We start from the raw sequence: 22,356 nt of genomic DNA, 5'->3' as shown, positions 1-22,356 counted from the left end.
ATTCACAAGATCACTTCAAATTTAAGGATACTTATTTCCTTTTTACTAATTTCTAGGGCTAACAAAACCACTATTACTCCTCCGCCCCCGATTTTTTTTTTTTTTTTGGTCTTTCTGTATTTTCTAGGGCAGCACCCATGGTATATGGAGGTTCCCAGGCTAGGGGTCCAATCGGAGCTGTAGGCACCAGCCTATACCACAGCCACAGTAATGCCAGATCTGCGCCGCGTCTGCAACCTACACCACAGCTCACAGCAATGCCGGATCCTTAACTCAATGAGCAAGGCCAGGGATTAAACCTGCAACCTCATGGTTCCTAGTCGGATTCATTAACCACTGCGCCATGACAGGAACTCCCCCCGCTCCCCGATTTTTTAAAAAATAATGTTATCATACACAGACCTAATAGCTTTGCACGTATCACAGCAGAGAAGCCAGCCATGCCTCTTCACTAGTGCAGAATGAACACGTGTGCCTGCATGTACAGGGCACACAGGATGCACACACACTCACACACTCACATGTGCACGTGTACACACACACTCCACAACAAGGAAAGTAACAAACGCAATGGCCACCCACTCACTTTCAAGCAGCATGCGTCAGAATAAAGCAAGACCCCTCTAACCCTAGAAGACAGGTTTACACAGTAGCAATCCGAAATTTCTGGAAGTGAAACAAACAGCAAAGAGAGCAGCAGGGGAGCAGATGAGATGGTCGAGACGCTCAGCAGGGCCCACGAAGCGGAGGGGAAAACGAGGCTCCTCTTTCTCTGTCAGGAAAAACAGAGAAACTTCAAGGGCTTGTAAGCTGCCATAGAGGCATCCGCAGCAGGAAACTAGCCAGAAAAAAAAGGGTCATTGTGCCATCTTACTTCTCTAACGAGCAGACAGCTTCAGGATTTCTAGTATTTTTTCTTACAATCGACCCTGGTCATCTGTCCTTGTTAAAATTTGTACTCAGCAGTTCCCTGTGGTGCCGTGGGTTAAGGCCTGGTGTTGCCACTGCAGCAGCGCAGGTCTCTGCTGTGGCATGAGTTTGATCCTTGGCCTAGGAACTTCCACCAAAAAAAAAAGAAAGAAAAAAGAAAAAACAATTGTACTCAGCATACTGTAAATCTAAAAAAAAAAGTTAATGTGAAATGACTTGAAAAAGAACCAAATCAGCAGGACAAAAGGTTATTTCCCACGAGTATGTGTACACATTTAAAATAAAATTATATTAATATTCCTCGCACCCACATCTTTTGTCTCTATAGTGCATACAGAAGTCAAGTTGAGATACTGAGTTTGCCCATGAACCATAGCATGTTACAAACCAATGTTATACAAACACATAGCCCCCCAAACAGGTGGTCTACAGACATGTAGAGAAAGTGGTTTTCCGAGCCATTTCTCTGAAGCAGGGCGCAGTCACATCCCCCATCCCCGAGGAACAGCCCAGCCCCTCTCTCCACCAGAACTGGCTGTCCCCGGGAGCCGCCACGAGCAGCCCTGGCATGGAGGGCTGAGGAAGAGCAGGCAAACTGGTGGGGACGCGGGCACAGGACGCAGGTAAGGCGCTGGCGGGCAGCAGGTGAGAGGGTCAGCCTGGTGTGAACCGGAGCAGGAGCGAATGGGCAGACGCCAGCCAAGGCGCTGTGGCAGCCTGAACGATGTGTGGAAGCTCAGAACGGCGAATCTACCGGGAAGAGGACAGGTGGAAGCATGAGGCCGGAACGCCCCACTCACAGAAAGAGCCTCTGAGGGGCTGTGGGGAGGCGGAGAGGAGGCTGGAGCACGGGCAGCCAGGGGCCCGGCAGGCGAGAGGCCTGCACAGAACAGGAGGCGGGATCCACGGGGCAGCAGGCTGGGAAGAGCTCCGCACCAGACAGGAGCTGGGCTGCCCCTCCGAAGGCAAAATGGACTGATGAGAATGTTTTGTGCCAAAAAAGTGGTTAGTTGTGCCTGAACCAAAAGCCTTGACTTAGTCCAGGACACCTGGATAGGTGGCACTGCTGGGCAGAGTCGGAGGGGGTGGCCAGACGACACGAGGGTAGCCCGACACGGCGCCTGTGCAAATGGCTCTTTCATTTTGTTTATTTTACTCGTAAAAGAAACTTATTGCGATCATCATTTCCTACACTCTACCTTTTCTTTTAAATGTCTACTTGGGTTAGACATTACATGGCTTGTAATGAGAATGGTAAAATGCCTTGTTCTTATTATGGTAATTTGAATAACAAATATAGAACGAAACAACAAAATAGCCCAGACAATAAGAACAACTGTTAACTCATTTTACTAGCTCTTCGGCCAAATTATATTTTTATAAATTACAGTGCTGATGAAGGTACCTGTGCTCACAGGTTCTGTGTTAACAAGGTCACCAGCCTAATTTGAATGCTGTTGCCCTCACACCTAAAGAGGGAAGCGGCTCCAGCTATGTAGGGCAAGCGGCCGGGAATGCTAATGAGCCTAACAGATTGGTTCAAAATAGAAGCAAAAACCTTCAATTCATGAGGACATGACAGTTACGAAACCAAAGCGGAGGAGAAATAATCTGTGTTCAGGAATTCAGCTCTGCAACATGGCTTGAATTTTTGACATAGTTCTTGACCCAGGCCTGGCAAAATGTGCACATTGTAAATAGCAGGACAGGGAAGGTGACAAGAGACCGTATAATTCCATGACCGTGAACTTCGCTTTTAGAAGAATCAACAAAGACTACACTGAAAATATGCTTCACCTCCTTTTAAAATAAATTTAGAGGACCTATCACTAGCAATGTCATGTAACACAGGACAAAGTTGAAATTCAGAACTCACAGTGATACAAGTGGCATTAGCTAACAGTGCACTGGAATTTTAATTTGCAGGTAAGAATCAGTCGTTGTTTACTGTTCTGTTTTTTTTTTTTTTTTAAATAGAGATGAGATAAACTTTAGTAACATTAGTAAATAATAAATCTTCATTTTTTAATGCCTGTTCTCATTTCCTGTGCCTTGAGCTCGATACTACTTGCAGGAACTCACCGTATGCAACCCTTGCGGCTGCAGGACAGGAGTGGGTGTATCGCCACACACAGGAAAACAGTCTGCCCAAGGACAACGTCCAAGTGGAGGCCCTAGGGTGGCCAGAAAGGTCAGGGGCTTCAAAGGACTATAGCTCTGAATGACACATGACAGCATGATGAAAATGTCACCAAGCCCTCCCCACACACTGCCTGAATGTGCACCTTACTCCACACGAGGCCAGGCACAGAGGGCAGAGGCTCCGGGAGCTGCAGGATTCCATCGAAGTCTGATTTCTTGGGATATGCCATCCAGACACTGATTCTCCAATCAGTTCCCTAGCATTTGGGGGCGGTGGGGGGTGGAGTTTAAAAAATCGGAGAAGTAAAAAGCAATGCTTTTCAATACTCCAGGTGATGGGCTGGAGACATCAAAGTCCAGCCTGATCCTCTGGTGGGCTGTGCTCGCACCTGGCTCACCTGTGAGTGTCCCCAGTTCCCTCGAAGACATCAAGCATCTGGAGGCCCTGTAAGTCCCTAAGAGCCCAGAGGCTTGTGAAAGGGACAAGTGGAGATCATCACTTCGGGCAAATGGCCCTGAAATACGCGTGATGATTTATCTCATTAGTCTGGTAGCCTGAAATGTGTTCTAAAGAAAAAGATAATGTGGCAATCTGGGACTCATTTGTGCTTAAGAAAAAGTAGATTAATGAACTGTAGAAACAAAAAGAGCATCCAATTGGATCACAAAATTCTCTCTGAGTAATTTTACTTGGTATTTCAGGACCTTCAAAAAGTTTCTTAGAGCTAAAATTTATTTTATTTTTAAGAAAACTTACCCTGAGTTTTGCACCAGGCGAAATATTTTACTTAGGGAGGACTTTTTTCTTTCTTTCTTTCTTTTCGGTATTATAAGGCTCTTTTTTTTTTCCAGATATGGTAATGAGGGTGGGGGGACAGAAGGAAGTAAGAAGGTAAATGAACACAGGGAAATTCTCTAACAATTTGTTTCGATTTACATTCGACAAGGGAGAGATTCTTCTCTGCAGATTTTAAGAGATTTAAATAGGGCCGTTTATGTTCAGCTCAATTAAGCCACTGATAATTCCATTCTATTAGCAGTAAAGTGTCCTCAGACAATGAAGCAGCCGGGGCGTCCAGGCCTCCATGGAGCACTGTGCACAGAGCTCGCTCGCGCAGTGGTTACCACGTGCCGACGCTTCCCCTCCACCAGGAAATGGTAAACCCACGGGCTTGAGGGTCCAGACGTGCTCCTTGAAGGAGCAAAAAGAGAAAGCTGGATATCTAGTGCACAATGAAAAGACAGGAAATCTATTTTTTTTTTTTTTTAATTTCAAGAACTCAACAATTGTAAGTCTTGAGATATTACTAAAGACAAAACGAAGCAAAAAGCAAACATACGTACACACTGCTCCAAAGCAACCCAGGAGAATTCTTCTATTGAATTTACGATGGTAACTGATGCCCCTCCCTGACCAAGATAAGCCACGTCATAACTGAGATAACAACGTGGATAAATGGCAATGTTAGAGGTTAGACGGGTGTGGACCGTTCAATTCATCTCCGTCTGAGCAATATTTATTCTGGGTTCTGAGTATGTCAGGTACGAAGGGAACAAGGGTGAGAAAAGCCCTGTCCAATCCTCCAGAAACTCTCAGGCCAGTTAAAACCTTCCGTCTAAAACAGGGAAAGTTCTTTTTCTAGCAATGCCCAACTAGCTGGTTTCTAACCCACCAGGCAACTCAAAATAACGAGACACATTATATATTAGATGTTACGAAGAACATACACATTAAATAAGCATCTGTTTGAACACGCTGTTGACCTACCTGGGAAGGGTCAATCACCTCGCTTCACTAATGAGAACATGGGGCACATCCAGTTAACTACCAGCTCTCCTTTGGTTAAAGTGTAGGAATAAGGACAGTTACAAGCTGAATTTCATCCCAAAAGATGTGGAAGTTTCACTCCCCAGTGTCTGTGCACGTGACTTATTTGGAACAGGGTCTTTGCAGATGACTGAATTGAGGTGAGGCTGTTCAGGTAGCCCAACCCACTAGGACTGTCTCCTTGTCACAGAGGGAATCTGGACAGACAGAGACACACAGGGAGAACACCTAGTGAAAATGAAGGCAGGGGGCAGTCCAAGAAATGCCTGGTTGCCAAGAAACCACAGGAGCAAGGAAGAGGCCACGGAGCCTCTAGAGAGGACCGAGCTGCCAGCACCGTGGTCTCAGACTTCCTGCCACTAGAACTGTGACACAGTAAATTTCTGTTGCTCTGAGCCATTCAGTTTGTGGTGCTTTTTTATGGCAAGCAAACTAACGCAAGTATCAGGGAGAGAGACACCTGTGCCTGGGGGCTGAAGCCAGCCTGGGAACAGCACAGCCAACCGTCTCCAGCTCTTCTCCGTCCGCCAGTGCACCTAGATGCCAGCCTGTCAGAACTGAGAATGAACCATCCCAGGAGGAAGATGATAACACTCAGAGCCTCAAGATACTTCTACATATGCCATGATCAGCACCACTCAGGAACAACCAGGCTCGGACTAAAATAAGATGGGAACAACGAGAAAACCATTTTTTTAAAAAGAAGTTATAAGAATGGCTAATAAACATTTTAGTGTGCTCAAAGTAATTAGTCAGCATGGAAGTGCACCTTGCAATTGCATTATTACACATCTACATTTTTACCAGAATGCCTTCAGTTAAAGACACTGACAAGAACAGGTGTTGGCCAGGGTGCAAAGCAGCTGGAACACCGCCTTTCAGTAAACTGTTTCGAGTACTGTGGACAACTCATTGGCACTATCTACAAAGTTCCACCACATTTGGCAAACTGCCACACCTGGGTACATACCCACTAGAAATGTACACACATGTCCACCAAAGACAGGTGTGAGAATGTCCACAGCAATGTTTCTCAGAGTAGCCCCGGAATGGAAATACTTCAAATGTCCATCCAGAGCAGACAGGAGAACTACACAGCAATGGAACGAACACATAACTTATAAGCATGATATTAAGTGCAAGAAGACGGTGGGCTACATACCATGTGGTTCTGTCTGTACAAAGTGCAAGATGACGCCATCAGATCAGGGTGTTAAAAATCTGGAAGACAGGTCCCCTTCTGGGAGTAAAGTGGGTCTAATGACAAGAAGCAGGCACTTCTCTAGTGAGCTCACATCCTCCGTCTCGGTCTGGAAGGTGATTATACCCCCACTGTGATAATTCATCAAGCTGCACACTTATGATCTGGACATTTTTTTCTGCATGTTTCTCAATATTTTAATTGAAGTATAGTGGCTATAAATATATATGTTACAGGTATATGATACAATGATTTACAATTTTTGAAGGTTTTACTTCGTTTATAGTTATTGTAAAATACTGGCTATAGTTTCTGTGCTGTACAATCCATCCTTGCAGATTATTTTATGTCTAATAGTTTGTACCTCTTACTCCCCTAATCCCTGAGACTTCCCCTCCCCCCTGCACTGGTAAAGTACTGAACAGGTACCTTTTTCTCAGTATCTGTCAGCCGGCTTATTTTTGTTACATTCTCTAATTTGTTGTATTTTTTAGACTCCACATATAAGTGAGATCATTCAATATTTGTCTCTGTCTGACTTTTTCACTGAGCGTAGTAATGCCCTCCAAGTCCATCTACATTGCTGCCAATGGCAGAATTTCCTTCTTCTTATGGTTTAGTAGTATTCCATCGTGTGTGTTTACACATATAACACACTCGACATGTTCTAATATTACCACTTCAAAGAGCATTTTTAAAATGCTTTAAAAAATGAGCTTTATTTATCTAAAAAAATTCCACTTATCAGAGATGCAGGAATTATGAGGAGTTACAGCTGCATTTGTCAATGTTCTCTAAAGAAACCAAACCAACAACCAATAGGATCAGTACAATATATACATATATGATGATCTGTTATAAGGAATTGGTCCTGGAATTAATGGGGGCTAAGAAATCTGTAATGTGGGCCAGCAGGTGGAGACTCAGGAGAGCCAATGATGCAGCGGAAATCTGAAGACTGAAAGGCTATCTTCTGGAGGATTTCCCCTGTTTGACAAGGCCAATCTTTTAATTCTAGTCATGCCTTCAGCTGTTTGGGGGAGGCCCACCCACACCAGGGAGAGCAATCTGCTTTACTCTGAGTACCTTGATTTAAACATGAATCTCATCTATTGATTACCCTCCAAGCTGACACATAAAATTAACCATCACAACAGCACACACTAAAGAAAGAGACCAAGTCATGTGATGGTATAGTGGGCAATGGAAGCATTGATGTCTGAAAAGATGAACTTTAGCAAGAAAACTTCCAATCAAGTCATTTGCAGAGATGCACAGCTTTTATGCAGCAATTAACAAGTTTCATGTGTTACTAAGACTAATGTAGCTATTAGCCCTCATTTATCAATACACAGTATAGAAATAATAAACTGCCATGTATTTTTTTGAAGTATATATATGCAATATTGCACCCCCACCAGTATTCTGGCTTAATCCTGCCTATTCTGGTCTTTTGGGCATCAGCCCATTCCAGACACTGCAGTCAGAGCATTCATCTTCAAATCCAAGACCACATGTGTTAAAAGCCCCCCTCCTCAGCTCCCCAATGCCCACACGTGAAAAAGCCCAGATTCCACAGAAGAACTTTCCAGTCCATCGACCTTCTCACCACCCCTCTCACACACCTGCCGTCACTGCATTCTGGGCTCACTTCTCATCCTATTTTCATCTTGTTTACACATTACGCTACCTCCTTCTTCTGCCCACTGCGTCCCTGGACATGCTCTATGTTTTCTGATCTCCACGTGTGCAGGCATGCTTTTTGGCTATTTCCTAATGCTGGGATTAGCCATCCCTACCCTGCCCATCTCTCTGCCTGGAGCCTGAAGTGGAGAAGAGGCCTGGACTAAGTGTAGGGGCCAGCTTGAAGTCCCCTACTGAGCTGCCTGACCCAGAGCAAGCCACATGGCCTCCCAAACCCCTACTATCACTATCGGGGCTCAAAACCCGTCAATGGACTAAAGATGCTGCTGTAGGTCAAACACTTCTGCTCACACTCTGATTCATAAGGCTTTCCCATCTTATTAAGAAAATGAAAGTATAAAAGGAAACACAGCACCAACTCCCTTCCTCCATCCCCTTCTCCTTTCTAGAGGCAACCCATGCCATCAGCTTCTTCTTTAATGTCTCTGAGCTATGTTCTCCGTGTATAAAAAGATTATTTTTTCTTCTCTTGCACAACTGGTGACATGCTGTGTTTGCTATTTTGCATACTGTTTTTTTTCCACAATATAAAATAAGAGATAGTTCCATACATCCACAAAAGAGTCTAACCATTCCTTATAGCTACACAGTATGGATTTTCATAATTTATCTACTGCCTAGTGATAGCCATTTAGATTCATTTCCAGTCTTGTGCTGGTGTTACTACAATAAGTAACCAGTAGAGAATCTATTTCACAGGTGTGTGCATTACATTTACTGAGTAAACTCTTAAAGTGGCAGTGCCAGGGAAAATGGCACACCCACTTGGAACTTTTAAGCTGGTGCTAAATTGCATCTGAGAGCGGCGCACCCACTTACACTCTATCGGTGGCACAGGAGGGTGTCTACTTCCTCCACACGTTTGCCAAGAGAATGCCGGCCTAAGTTCTCTAAGAGCATGGCAGAAAACACCACTATGAGCTTCTCCTTCGACACTTGTGAGTTGAGTGTGCTTTCGCTTATTTAAGATCGTTGTATTTCCTGCCTTTCAACTATTTGATCATAAAATAGGCCCTTTTATCTATTGAGCTGCCTGCCCTTTCTTACTGATTGTAGGAGCCCTTTATGTATTAATGAAAAGAGCCCTTTGTAATATGCATCACAAATGATTCTTCATTTGTTTTGACTGTGGTAGTTTTTAATATGTAGATAGTTTATTTTTTGTAACACTATTCAAAGCCTTTTTTCATAGCTTTTTGGTTTTATGCCATATTAAAAATGCTTCATCATTCAGATTATCTTTAAAATATCTTCCTGTGGTTTCTTCTTATAAGTTTATTTGTAGTTTGCATTCATGTCTTGGATTCATCTGAAACTTATTCTGCTCTAAGGCATGAGGCATGAATTAAAATTTATCTATAGAAGACATTCAAAAATCTCATGAACCAACTCATGAGAGCAGTTACATTTTTTTTTGTAATAGTTTAATAAATGTCATTTGAAAAAAATACATCATTTCCAAACTAAGCTGTAAGTTTTAAACGTAAAAGAGGAGAATAATACACCTCTGGGCGATACCGTTTCTTACACATGGCTTTGTCGTCTTCTGTCTGGAACGCAAGGTATCCCCCCCCACACACATATTCCCTACAGCCCAGAGGAAGGCGCAGGCTGGCAATCACTCACAGCCTCTCCTGCGCCGAAGTGTACGTGACTCTACCTCTCCCCCTTCCCCTGCCATCATCCTATCATCTTTGGATATGATTTATGGTGATATAAAAGGCAACCCTCCTTGTTATTTTATCTTGCATTTGGAATGAGAAAGGGAAAAGGTATTTCAAGCCAGATTATTAAAGAAAAGCGTTGACCCAGTGGCATCATCAAACTTCTAGGAAGAAACTTAATTATATCCCATTAAAAAGCTCAATGCTGTCTCCTGCCTTGAGCAAATCAGTGCAATCCGAGGTTCAGTTCAAGATTCTTTCCTTTATGCCAAACTCACCTCTGAAAATCTCAATGGAGATCATGGCTAGCTTTCTTCACTGGGAAAGCCCAACTGGCATAAGCAACCACTTCTGTTATTTTCAGGTATGGGCTACCACCGAACGTTTTTCTACTCCCTTAATTTGCTACAAGTTGTCAGCATTATAACTTTTCCACTTCAGACACTATGTATATAATGGTTTTATGAGTTTTTATTTAATTCTCCTTTAGTTTGGCATAATTTTTGGCTTAGAATTTCTAACACTTCTTTTATATATACTCTTATTTCTCCCCTTAAAATACGTATGAAAGAAGATGTGACACATGTTGAAAGAAGATGTGAAATTAAGAAGGACACTTTGGTTTTTATAGCAGAACATGAAAATGGGGAAGGCGGTGGAAGCGCTCTGCAAGAGAGACTCTCAGGGCTCCATCGGGGAGCACCGTTTCTGAGACACTTATTATTCATGCAGAAGGAGCTGTCAAGAAAAAGTCGGGGGTATCTGGCTGGAAAAAGAGATTTGGAGCATTCAGCACAGAGAGAATGGGATGGAATTACTTTTTAAAATGTGAAGTTAGGAGAGAGAGGAGGGCCCGAGTTGGTAGCGGAGAAAGAGTCTGTGGGAAAGCGTGAAACCTGAGCAGATGAGACAGAAGAACAAGGTTCCAGGGGCTCAAAACAGGGAGGTGTTGGGAGAGGGCCAGCACGCTGACTGCTGCAGAGAGACAGCAGGGAGGGAAAGGCTCACAGGCGTGGGGAGAAGGACTCAGTGACGATGGGGGACGCAGGTCAGATGGCACTGGAAAGTGCCCTGGGGGTGGACACATGGAACTGCGGGCAGGAGTTCCCGCTGTGGCTCAGTGGGTTAAGAATCCAACTGCAGCAGATCGAGTGGCCGTGGAAGTGAGGGTTTGACCCCTAGCCCAGCGCAGTGGGTTGAAAGACCCAGTGTTGTCCCAGCTGCAGCTCAGATTCAGTCTCTGGCCTGGGAACTTCCATATGCTGCAGGTGTGGCCATAAAAAACAATTAAAAAAAGAAATTGGAGACAGCAAGGTTGGACAACTCATCTCCAAATAACTGAGGGACGGAGTGAGGAGAGGGCATGGCTGGATGGAGCAGCAAACCAAGAAGGGTTATGGCGTCTGTGAGATCTTACAGCCGATGTGGAGAAACAGCAGGAAGGCAACCCAGGACTGCGGGGTGGTGGCAAGTGCCCGCCTGACATCTGTGGCTATAAATTTACAAGGAAGCCTTGGGTGACTTTGGCAGCTGAGGAGGAAGCAGACAGCTGAGCTGAACCAGCAAAGGGGCAATCCACGCAAAGAGCCTGTCTTCAGCGAAAGAGGGACGAGGCTAGAAAGCGGGAGAGAGCGTCCCCAGGTACCTTAAAGAAGCAGCGGGCGTTGGGAGAGAAAGGAAGGGAGGGGCCAAGATACCCTGTGCCTTCCTCTTTCTTGTAAACAGGAACCCATCTGAGTAGGTCTATGGTTAGATAACAGGAGGCCTTGGCTACACAACGCGGAGGCGTCGTTTACTAAGTGTCTCCTGAGCATCCCGGCTCCAGCACACTCACGCCTGCTGTTCTGACAATCTCTCAACAGGAGTAACATCAAGGCAGATTTATGTTATCACTAGAGGAAGATGAAATGGAAAATTCTGTAACCTCGTTGACAGTAAAAACTTCATCCTGAGTTTTCTGTATGGTATTCTACGTAAATTCTAATTTGGGAAATGGAACACAATCGATCAGCTTTACCTAAATTTCCCATTCACCCAGTGTAACATTTTCAAGTTCGAACTGTGATATACTATCGAGCAGGTCAGGCATGGGGTGGGCGTGCTGGGAGCACCTTCTCAGATTTTGATATACGAAGTAACTCATTTCCCTGGTACCCTGCACATTCTGTAACTGAGCAGCTGAACTCTTTGCCAAATCTCCTTCCTAAATCAGTAGCGAATGATGTGACTGTGCATTTATAAAAGTGTGATACACAGGCGCTAAGAGCCCCTCAGTGGAGTGCACATTAGAATGCAGGAGGTGCCCAGAAAAGGAAAGGCAAGGCCGTCAGAGATGCTGGGAAGCAGTGAAGCTGGAGGCAGCACTCGGAACATGCCTGCTGTAAAGAAAACCTTTCATGGTAACAGAAAATAAAATGCTACAGGCCAAGTAACAGGCCTTCTAAATCACGTCTTACTGATTCAAGTGTCCTCTTCTCCACTTTTGCCAGAGTCTTGCCTCCTGAATTCTGAGCCCACCCCGAGCAGGTCATTCTCGAAAGTTTTGGCCAATGTTTCCCAAATTCCAGTCCAAAGAATAAGGTTGGGTTGGCTGCCTCAAAGTTTCCCAGACGCTTTCTAAAACGAAGATTCCAGGGTGCTTCCCAGACACCCTCATTCAGTAGGTCTGAGGCGGGCCCTGGGACTCTGTAATTAAAAACAGATTTGCCCAAGTGATTACAACACCCAGGTACCCAGGCAGATCAGAGAATCACTGCTCTAGACGATCTAATGGATAGTATCCATAAATAACTTTAAATGGTTTTACAATAAATCACATAAAATTAGAAATTTTATCTTCTAAATGCTGATGCTCCTCTGAGCTCTAACACTTCAAAGATGATTCCATCAAGAGCGACTGCTTGGAGTTCCCATTGTGGTGCAGCAGAAACAAACGTGACTAGTATCCATGAGGATGCAGGTTCAATCCCTGGCCTCGCTCAGTGGCTTAAGGATCCAGCATTGCCGTGAGCTGTGGTGTAGGTCACATATGTGGCTTGAATCTGGCGTGGCTGTGGCTGTAGCTGTGGCTGTGGCTGTGCTGCAGGCTGGCAGCTACAGCTCTGATTCGACCCCCGGCCTGGGAAGCTCCATATGCTGCAGGTGCAGCCCTAAAAAGACCAAAAAAGAAAAACAAAAGCAACCACTGCGATGAGCCCCACCATGCCTCTGATACCACCACGAAAGGCAGATGCAAGGCATGGGCACCCCTGCTCAGTGTGCCGCTCTCTACGCAGCGTGACCGGACAGACCACCAGCACCTGTTTCTTCAGAGGGATGATGGTACGTGGCTACTCAAAACCAACTGACTTCCCACCTCCAGTGACTCCTGATTCACTAAGCAAGACCAAGAAGTCATGTGTCAAGTTATCATCTGAACCACGCAGAACCTAAACAGACACAATCACTGTGATGATTGTGTTGGCTGATTGTGGTGATGATTCAAATAACAACTGAAAAGCGTAACTCCACTGATAATTCAAAGGTTACCTTCTTAGGTACTGTTAGGAGCTCCAGCTCAAGAAACATAGATGTCAATACACTTGTGAACGGTTTTATTAATAACCGTTTTATAAACTGTAAATGGAAAATAATATTTCTAAGTTAACTTTTATAATAAGTGATTTTAAATATAAATTAGCAAGCAAATTCCTTAATCAAGGATTTAAGTACATATTTCAGTGTGTCATCTAAAGCTGTAAAGGTTTATAGTTTTCATCTCTTTCAGGGAGAATGAATGGGTCAGTCCACAGCGGGCCTCTGCACTCAGTGAATAAGCATGTGTCGACACATGAGGTAAGAGGCATCCAGACCCAATAGATGTGGGGAAGCTACCGGGCCCTGCTGAGGATGTAGTTAGCAGCTCCTCAATATGTGCGCTCTCCTTTTTAGCAGCAGAGCTCTATTTTCAAGAAGCTCCACAGCCATGAGAATAAAGAGCACACTCACCAGCCTCCTCTAGACTGGACAGGGGAATCATGTGACTAAGCTCCATCCCGTCGGGTGAGTGGGAGAGTGGGTGCAGGTTTTAACTACCTTAACTGCACTGGCATCCTTGCCCCCTCCCCTCATCTGCCCAGCTGGAGGACTGCAGGGAGCTGGAGCCAACCTCTTAACCAAGTAGAAACCACTTGTTATGTGTGGTGGCTCTACAAAGATGGGTCACCGAGGCCTCGTGGCAATGCTGGAATGACCACATCAACTTCATCTCTGTAAGACAGAAATAAACCCTACTTACTAATGTCCCTGTTACTTGGGTTGTATTATTCGCCATCCAACCTGGTCTTGAGTGACTTGGTTCGCTTACTGGCTGACCCTCCAGGTAGTCAGTACTTAATCTGGTGCCCTTCATATTTTTCTCCCTTAACTTTAGCCAAATCAAGAGAGGAAAAGTACGGAAGTTCCCATTACGGCTCAGCGGGTTACGAGCCCAGTTGGCATCCAGGAGGATGCGGGTTTGATCCCTGAGCTCACTCCGTGGGTTAAGGATCCAGCATTGCAGTGAGCTGTGGTATAGGCTGCAGATGAGGCTTGGATATGGCGTTGCCGAGACTGTGGTGTAGGCCATCAGCTACAGCTTCGATTTAACCCCTAGACTGGGAGCCCCCATATGCCACAGGTGCAGCCCTAAAAAGCGAAAAAGAAAAAGAAAGAAAGTAAAAAAGAAAAGCAAACCTCAGGCCAGACTGACAACAGGCTAGTAACTGTCCCCCGACCCATCTCCACCCAACGCCCAGAAGAAAGTCATCGGGAAAGCCAGGTATGGGGCCAGCAGGATGGCAGGAAGGGTCCACGGGTCCATCTGCAGGTCACTAACAGGAGCTAGAGCAGGGAAGCAAAGCCGACTGCTTTCAATAAGCTCAGGGGTGAGTTACTGCCACAGGGAGTGCCATCTCCTGAAGAGCAAGGAGGAGTGTGGAAACCTCAATACATTTGATGAAAGGTGCTCCATGGATGCAAAATATTACTGCACGTATCACTCATGGAAATGGCTGGTGGCAAAGGCAGAGTCTTAGAGGCAACTGGCTATGGAGTCTCTTGTTTTTAATACCATGTGTGCCAGCCAAACAGACATATGCCTTAACAGCTTTTAATTATTTCTGCTGTTTGCTTACTTCTTTGCATTAAACATAATTTTAGTCGTTTTCATCTGAAATCTCCATTTCTTTATTCTCAGTAATAATAATTTAATAATCGCTGCCAGGTCTGTGGAGGTTTTAGTGAAAACAATCAGTGTTTCTTTAAGCTGTAACCATTCCATTTACCTTGAAGTTTTGTTTTGTTTCTTTCCTATTCATAGTTTCTGCTGATCTTTCCTGGCAGGAGGGAAGTTTCGATTGCTCCTGTACAGACTTGTTTTCTTACCTGCGGCTCAAGAATCACCTTGTTTGACAGCCGCCCCTGGCAGCGCTACGGTGCGAGCTGTCTCTGGGCAGAGGAAGCCACCCCTGGTTCTTGAGTACTAACTTCGTTAATTTCATGGGCAATCTCTGAGAAGGGCAGGTAGCATGTCATTGTGACTGTGCTGGTTTGGACTGAATGGACAGTGTGTCACCAGGGAAGAGACGTCTTTGTACGGTTTCCCACCAGGCTGCATCAGTGTCACCCAAAAGCCAGCCTACACTGTCTACACCCTCAACCTGTGCTTCCAGGAATAAGCACAGATTTGAACAGCAAAGGAAAATTTGGCCTTGCTATCATCTGTGAAATACCAACACGCAACCTACAACACTCTCCATAAACAATCCACACGAGGAATGGAGAGATGAGAAACTAACGCATAAAGCTGAGAAGATGGGCCCCGGGGGAAAGGAAAGCAGAGACGGTAGTCAAGGAGGCTCCTCGCGGAACTCCGTTTTTCAGGACACTGGAGAGAACCACAGGTGGGCTGCCCACTGGGTGGGGAATCAGGAGGCAGTTGCGTGTTCTTCCGAGTATGTCCAAAGTCCTTCCCACCCGGCAGGGGTCTGTGCCATTTACAGGACAGCTCTGGGAGCCTCGCGTGGCGTGCTCAGTGCCGCGGGGATGTTCCGCACGTGCACACCTGCGCCTCCCTCTCCCCGCAGTCCCAGCCGGGCTCCCGCGGCTCAGACGCGTCACTGCTTCCTTCTCTAGACCAGCATCACCAAGTGGAAAGAAGCCTGCACTGAGACAGGATTTCATCCAAATTAGAGCTGTCTGAGACAACAGATGCTGCCCTCTTAAAGCTGAATTTCAGATAGACAACAGGTTTTTTGTATGTTATGTCTCAAATATTATTTCCTATTTGAAGTTTAACTTTAACTGGGTGCCTTGTACAGACGGATGGATGGATGGATGGATGGATAGACAGACAGACAGACAGACAGACAGCTACGTATGGCAACCTTAGTCCAAATTTAATTTCTGCCACTAACTCAAACATGTCACTTAGCATCAGAATTTCTCAGTTTCTTCACAGCTGAAAGGAAAGGGCTGGGTTGCTGGGAGAAAAGAAGGAAGGTGGGTGCCAGTACTTGTCTCCCAACATCTGGCTCTATGTTAATCCATTCAATGGCCTTTATTAATTTGACAGATTCGTACTGAAAGACGTCTTGTGTGCCAAGTGATAACTTCCATACAAGTCATCAAAGATGTATTAGGCGTGGGGCTTAGGAACTAACAGCAGTGGCCCGTCTTACATGTATAGTGATGCTCTGATGAAATGGTTATTCCTATTGGAAACATGGAGGATTTGTCACAGAATCAGTCATAAAGGAATCAGAGATTGATGTGATCCCAAACCTGAATATATTCCCTACACTCTCTGCTTCCAAAAGCTCTCAAATGACAAGACAGGATGGAGTCTTAGCACCAAAAGTACTCTGACTCTGACTGGTGGATGCTCCTGTTCATTCTTTTACCCATGTGCATGATTTAAGGCTTCCAGGTATCCCAGAACTGGCAATGACATGTTCAAGGCCAGGTCTGGTAACACAGTCAGCTGGACAGTTGTTTCCCATGGGGCATTTCAGTGACGCTCAAGATGGCATGTCCAAATGCCCATTACCAAAGACAACGTAGGATGTGTTACTAATGAGACAACTGGATTCGTTTTTCTCCTGCTGACTTTCCCCCTGCAACTGTCCTTGGATGGGATTTGAGGAGTTTCAGGAAGAGCTAAGGCCCTGGGAGATGGAAGGATGTTTGTTGAGTACATTACTTGGAATAAAAATAGCTAAAAGCTTAATGGTATCTTTTGAGGTCATGGTAAAATGCCCTGGGGTCGGCAGTGGTAGTCAGAGTTGCGTGCAAACATCGCCCTCACCCAGCTGAAGAGATGACAGGTTTATTCCTAACTGTTCACGTGCCACCTTCTGAAGCAAGGCCATTCTCTTCTGGAGGGTCTGACCAGTGCTGCAAAGAGGAAAGGGCTCCTTGTGCGTGCAGTGACTGCAGCTCACAGAAGAGGCATCTGTGATCCTCTGTTATCTGAACAGTTGTCCACATACTGCAAATGTGTGTTGGTTTGTTGGGCTTTATTTACATATAAAAATATCTGCTCATGGCTCCAAAGATGTAAGGATGTCTGTAGCACTCAGGCAAAGAACAGTCCCCCAACAATCTCCCTTATTTCTCAGAGCAACCAATTTCAAAATTTTTGGCTGGTTCTTTGGTGTATGCTTTTTTTTTAATAAAATGGTCATAATGCTACTTTTTGACTTCTCAGATACAGGCAAAACCTAGGGACTAGACACCCTGGAAAATGAAGATCTGCTCTCTGTCACCCCAGTACTCAACCATCTCCATGGGCCCTAATTATCTTCCGTCCTCCTAACTGAGGTGACCCTGGTTATGTCGATACTCTTTGTTTCTGCTGTTATGGTTATGTAAGCACTATCCACAGGAGAGGCAAGCAGTATAATATGATGATTTTTTCATTTCCTGTATATTTCATTATCCTGTTTTAAAAATGTATCTCCCTTTTGACTGTCTAGCTCTCTATACTTGCCCTAAGTTTAACCCTAAACATTCTGCTCATTCTCTAAATCTCTCCATCATTTCAGATGTACCAGGCAGCTTGTCAGTTCTGTCTTTTCGAATAACGCCTCTGGAGTTCCAGCCTGCCCCAACGTGCATTAGCCATCCTGTGCCTGATTGCTAGCATCCCATGAGCAGGACCTTCCGATGCATTGCAATCCCTGCTTTTGATCCATTATCCTTCCTTTTAGAAGAAGTGTATTGTGGAGTTACTTCCTGCGAAAGGATTCTTGAGAAGAAAGTACAGAGAACTGGCAAGTATAAACATATGTTTATTCTAATAATTAACAGTTGGGCTGGGTATAGAATTCCAGGTTTAAGGTCATTTTCCTCCAGGATTTTAAGAGTATTTTTCTATTGTCTTCCAGCTTCACTGTTTTGTTGAGAACTCTGAACATTTCCACCTTTGCTACTGCTGTATGTTGTCCTGTTTGCTCTCTGGAAGCTAAGAGGACTTTCTCTTTGCTCCCAATGTGATGTCCACTTAATGTTACACACATATTCAAGACTAACTTGCCAATAAATATGCAGTTTTTACATCCTGGGCACTGCACTAGATGCTGGAGATCCTCAAAAAACATAACAGACTCCAGACAGCACTCAGACTTCAAAGAGGTGCAGTCTAGGGAGAATCAGAGATGCTGCTTTCTAACATAGACATTTGCTGTGGATTTAGACACATGATCCAGAGGATGAGCTAGGAATCGGCAGAGATCTTTGGCTCCTATAGCTGCATACTTCGCAGCTGCAAGGACCATTTCCTGTTCAACAGATACACTTGCATGAAAACCAATGCCAAAATCAGAAACAGGAAAATATAGATCCACTGTCCAGCCATGAAGCAAGCCTTGGCAAGCAGATTATAACAAGAGAGGCTCCTTATATCAAGAAAGGAAATGATACAAAAAGACCTTTGTTGTCATAAACCTTATTGTATGACAACAAACTAAGACAAAATTCGACAGAAATGAGAAAAAAATGGTGGGATCCAAGTCTGGAAGGTTTCTCCTCTTTATCAATCATTCACTGATACTTTCCTGCACAAACACAATTCTTAAAAATAACTAGGAAGGCTTCTTCTTCATTACTTCATTATTAGAATAAGCATCTGCTGATGCCAACAGGAAGCAAAGCTGTAAACACTTAGTCACACAGAACAGAACTCTGTAATCTCTGTCTCCACTGCCAAAGGTTCCAGACATACTAATAAACCCAGTAGGCGAGGAAGGTCAGAACATTTAGCCCACCTGTGACTCATCAACATGTCCACCAGGAGTAATTTTTTCCATGATAAAAATATGAGATGAGGTTGGGGACATACAAAGTTCAGAATGAAAATAATGGGGGAAGAAAATGATGGATATATAATAAGTAAAGAAAGAGAAAAATCTGAGGTTAACCTGAAACCTTCCACCTGTTCTTGGGGATAAGGGGGAAGCAAAGTGCAGCATCAACAGAGGACCAAGATTTCAGACATTCTCTGTGGCCCTGGTTTTGGAGGCTAATCAGAGGGTCACACACATCAGAGTCCTCAAAAGGGACTGCTTAGGATGACAAATGCCTGGGCCCTATCCCAGACATACTCTATTAGAGATTCACATTTTACATAAGCTTCCCAGATGGCCCAGAGGCTACAAAAGTCTGGGAACCACTGCTTGATGCTGACCTTGAAGTGAAAAGGAGCAGTGACTGGAATATACAACTGCTTGGAGGGAACAGCAGAGGGAGGGGGTTTCCATATTGGATTTGGGGCTCATATTCAAAACATGATAGGTAACCAGCATCTAGTCTTTTCCTCCTGGTCTCTTATCTCTCCCCATTCACAACCAGACTTCGGGATGCCAAGCTATTATTCCTTCCAAATTTAAGACTGCTTACATGCACTTGTGCATCTGTGCGTGCATGCCTATATGTGCGTGTATGTTTGTCGAGGTGAGATAGTAACTGGGAGAAAGCCCTCTTAATCTTTGGTGAACAAGAAAAGGACTTTTACTTAAAGATAGGACATGATCTATAGCCTTCTATTCATTTTTGTACGTAATCAGAAAACTTGAAGATTTTGAGCTGCGGTCGGGGGGCAAGACAAGGTTGACTTACAAGCCTTTAACAGGTTGAAAGACATCCCCTCGGACTATCAATCTTCTCCATCACATAGGAAGTAAACTACTGTCCTCCTTCCCCGAAGCCAAGCGGACTGCAGATCCAGGGGGCACTGTGGCCCACCAGATGTGCTGGGAGTCCAGGTGAGGCGGGCCCTGAAATTGGATCCAGGGGGACAAATTCCACAATGACAATACCTCTGACTTCCTCCTCTCACCACACAGCTGAGTCTAAGGACAGAGGCAACTTGGAGGTTTGCATCCAGCTCTGCCCACAGTCAGGCTGGTGGGCTGATTGCAAATGATAGGAATCCAACCCAAACTAGTTTAATCAAAAAGGGGATTGATCCCCACATAACTGGAAGTCTAGGGATGAAGCTGGCCTGACCATTTTGGGAAATGAGTATTCTGGGTCTCCCCCTCCCTCTCTTCTCCATGTGGTGGCATCCTCTTGAAGCAGAAGTAGATGGTATTGCATAGGCACTGGGGGTGGGAAGGCAGCTGCAGCAGATGCAGACTTACTTCACTCAGCCCAACAACTCCACGAGAAAGGGAAAACACGCACTGTTCTCAGTGGCTGTTTATAAAACCCCAGGAAGAATTCTCATTGGCTAGACTGGGGTCACATGCTCATCGTGTGACCGACCATTATGGCCAGAAGGAACACAGAATTGGCCAGTCCTTGAGGATGCGGATGGGGCGGTGATGGGATGACATCATCAATCAGAAATCTCACTGGGAAGTTCTCTTGTGGCAGCAGGTTAATGACCTAGCGTTGTCACTGCAGTGGCTCTGGTTGCTGTTGTTGTGTGGGTTTGATCCTTGGCCCAGGAACTTTCGCATGCCGCAGGTGCAGCCAAAAAAGAAGTAAAGAAATCCCACTGGGTAGGGCGAGGCAATTGCCCAAATTAAGAGGTGACATCAGTAGAGGAAGAGACAAAGAAACACTGAGTGGATACAAACATCCATTATTGTCACCTGCCAGCTTTGTGACCTCAGCAAATTAATTCTTCAATGCCCCATGGGGTTGTTATGAGCATTAAATAAGATAGATTACACCAAGCCTTAGCATGTAGTGGTAATCAATACAGCTACTACTACTGTCAAGCAGTTTCCTTCTCAAGAATTTATAAACCATGTGAATATATGAGCATAATTAAACCCAATTTTATTTATATGATTGAAAATCCCCAGGAATTCCAATGTAGGCATTTGATGAGAGGGTGTAGAGAGAAGACTAGCACCCACCTTGCCAGCTAAATTGCAAATAAATCGGTGAATTGGCCTACTGTCCAGGAGAATTGTCAGGTGTCATGGGCATGATGGAGATTTAAGAAATGAAACGTGGAGAAAGCTCCTTGCTCTAATGAGTCTAACAGTCCCTGGTCACAGATTAGGGCCCTGGCTCTGTTAGAGGCGTGTGAATCAAGCCCCAGAATGAGGATGGCCCTCAGGCAGGACTGCTGGTTCCCAGCTGCTCCCCTTCAACCTCCTGAGCAGCTTGGCAGGACAGGAGTGGACACAAGAACCTCAGGGCAGCCACTCAGGCCTTCTCAGAAATGAGCGAGGAGTGCATCTGCGGGCTCCACAGGCCCTGAAGCTGCTGGCCTCATACAGCCGACCCCATGGGGAGGTGCACTGAGCAGCTCCCCTCCATCTGCAGCACACCCTCTGCACTCCCGGGCCTGGGACAGTGGCAGGTGCCATGGCTGAGCTCCTTCCGCTGTACCATGTGCTCCTGCAGGCTCCTCTCCGTGGGCTCCACCTCAGCCACCACACTTGCTCTTGGCTCCCACAGCCCTGAAAGGAGGCAGGCATATTGTCTGCTGGTCTGCTGCCACCCTCCTCTGCCCGCCTGCCTGTCCCTCCCTAAGGGCTCGTCAACTTCAACCCCATTCCCTAAATTGACTAGCCTCATTTTACTCTGACTAACCTTTTCTTCCCAAGAAGCAGAGCCCCATCTGCATTCCTTCTTGGATCAACTCAGTGCACACAAGAAAAATATTTATTGCAAGGACGCTGTGCAGCCAAGGACACAGACAAGTAGACTGACTTGGGTTAAGTGGGGCTACAAAGTCTGCTACAAGAGCACAGCCCTCCCCGGAAAGAGCACACTTCAATAGCTACTGCGTACCTCCGATGAAAGGCTACTCTGCTGCAGTTCAGGTCTGATCACCTGGGGGTCACCTGAACACCCCCAATGCCAGGTGGGAGCATTTTTCCCAGATGCTCAAGGGTTTGCTGACCCTCTTTCTCAATTTGGCAGCACAACAGCCGAGGAAGAAAAGACTAACAATGAAAAGGAGGAGAAATAGACCCTGAACTTCCCTTGGGCATTTCAAGGGCCGTCCACAGTTACTCTGCTGACACTGCAGCCCAGAGCTGGCTAAATTAGATGAGATGTGTGTCAGAGGGCAGCAGTAATGATTTTCATGGATTTTAGAGTAAGAACTATCAGTTTGCATTCTGGTTATGGAACTTACATAACTTGGGGAAATTAAGCATTCCCAACCTCCCAATTCTCAATTTCAGTTTTACAAAACAGGGGTAACAATGTGTCTCAGGACATTATTTCATAGAATTAAATGAGATAATTGAGTACAATGTATAGCTGGTGCCTCCACTCAGTGAGAGAAAGGACATGCAAGATGCCACGTGTGGGACACGTAAGAGAGCCGCACATGGGGCACAGGGCAATGCTGCATCGGGGATCATTTGGATTTAACATGGGGCTTCTTCCTGCAAGGTGCA

Source organism: Phacochoerus africanus, chromosome 12 (assembly GCF_016906955.1).
Source record: "Phacochoerus africanus isolate WHEZ1 chromosome 12, ROS_Pafr_v1, whole genome shotgun sequence".
NCBI lineage: Eukaryota > Metazoa > Chordata > Mammalia > Artiodactyla > Suidae > Phacochoerus > Phacochoerus africanus.
This window is presented reverse-complemented; position numbering follows the sequence as displayed.